At 71.0% G+C, this 1,763-nt stretch overlaps 1 long non-coding RNA gene across 1 annotated transcript; it reads left to right on the top strand.

Moving 5' to 3' along the window:
• Nucleotides 1-339: 339 nt before the first annotated feature.
• Nucleotides 340-1,554, top strand: LOC144289395 (uncharacterized). The gene is made up of 3 exons (XR_013357287.1): nt 340-415; nt 750-857; nt 1,375-1,554. It is a non-coding gene; the product is annotated as an uncharacterized LOC144289395 (long non-coding RNA).
• Nucleotides 1,555-1,763: the final 209 nt, after the last annotated feature.

Raw genomic sequence — 1,763 nt, 5'->3', positions numbered from 1 at the left:
GCTCTGCGTCTCTTGCCTTCCAGGGACAAGGAGCTGCCCGGCCCCAGCCCCCGAGAGGCCAAGGTGAGAGCCCCTCCTGGGCCCCGGGCAGGACGTGGCGGGGGGGCTGGGGCCAGCTGTCTGCACCCCATCCCCCAGAACATCCCCGGGCGTCTCCCCAGTCCCTCGTCCCAGCGCTGCACGGGCTGCCGGGAACACACCCCAGACAGAGCCGCGGTCCACGGGGGGCCCTGTGCCTTCCTGGCTCCTCCGGGTCCCGCGGGGGACTGGAAGCGGCCCGAGCGCCCACCTCCCGGGCTGGAGCCTCACCTGCGGCCCCCGCTTGTCCTCTTCCAGAAACCGCCAGGAGACCCGGCACGTGGACAAATGGATAAAAATGCTCAAGCGATGGGACCACTACCTCCCCAGCGAGAAGGTGGGGCGCTGGGTGCCCCGGAGGACTCTCCGTCCTGACGGGGCTGGGGGGCCGTCCTCAGTGTCCTCCTGCCCCGTCCTCAGGGGAGCCCCCTGCCTGGGAAGAGTCTGCTGGGAGCCCGAGCCTCCCCAGGCCCCGGGACAGCGGTGGGGGAGCGTCAGGTCGGGGCCACGGTCCCTGCTCCTTGTGGGGGACGGGGCCCAGCTCCAGGGAGACCCAGCCTCTCCGCAGACACCCTGGAGCCGAAGCCGAAACCTTCCAGATGCCTCGCGCTCCCTGGGCTCCGAGGGGCCGCCCTGGGCCCCTCTCACCAGCACTGCCTTCCTCCCTGCAGCTGCGACTCCGGGTCTACAAGGGAGTCCCGCCCCATGTGCGGGGACAGGTGTGGCTGTGATTGCTGAACGTCGACCAGGTTAAGGCCAGGAATGCCGGGAAATTCCAGGTGGGACCCGTCCACTCCCCGTGGACCCTCGGTCCCCTCCCTGCCCAGGGCTGACCCTCCATGTCCCTTCCCCACTCGGGCTGAACTCCCGTGTCCCCTCCCCACCCGGGCTGATCCTCCATGTCCCCTCCCTGTCCAGGGCTGACCCCCTGTCCTCTCCCTTCCAGGATGAACCCCCATGTCCCCTCCCCACCCAGGCTAATCCCCCATGTCTCCTCCCCACCTGGGTTGATCCTCCACGTCCCCTCCCTGTCCAGGGCTGACCCTCAGTCCCCTCCCCACCCGGGCTGACCCTCAGTCCCCTCCCCACCCACGACAGCTGGGCACAGGCCCTCACGCAGGCCCCGCGCACACGGTGGGCACTCCCGCCATCCCCGGCCTCCCAGGGGAAGGGTGGAGGTTCCTGCAGGACACACTCCCATGGTGGCCCCAGGGCTCCCTGCCCAGGACGGCAGCTGCTGACAGGTCGGGGTCTGTGTCCCTGACGCCGGCTCCTCCTCCCGGGGTCTCCCCTCAGGAAATGAAGGAGGCGGCCCTGGTCTCCTCCCGGGACATCATGCAGATCGACCTGGACGTCAACCGCACGTTCCGCAGTCACACCATGTTCTGGGACCGCTACGGGGTTGGGTGAGGCTGCTGGGCCAGCGGGGTTCAGGGGCCCGAGAGAGGCCCGGGGGCTTCTGTGCAGGGGACACGGGGTCTTCCTCGGCCGGGGGTGGCCCCCCCGGGACCCCCACTCCCGGACCTGCCCCCTGCCCCTGGGGAGGGCCCAGCTCAGCCCCACCCTCCAGACGAGCCAGGCCCGACCCACGGTGCTCCTGGGCACGGCGGGACCATAGCCACTGGCCTGGGGGCTCCGGGGGCCCCAGGGCGAGGCCCTCTGGGTCTGACTCTCGCCCACCGCCC

The sequence above is a fragment of the Canis aureus genome, chromosome 19 (genome assembly GCF_053574225.1).
Source record: "Canis aureus isolate CA01 chromosome 19, VMU_Caureus_v.1.0, whole genome shotgun sequence".
Lineage (NCBI taxonomy): Eukaryota > Metazoa > Chordata > Mammalia > Carnivora > Canidae > Canis > Canis aureus.
Note: the sequence above shows the minus strand (reverse complement) of the source record. Positions and strands in the feature narration are given on the sequence as shown.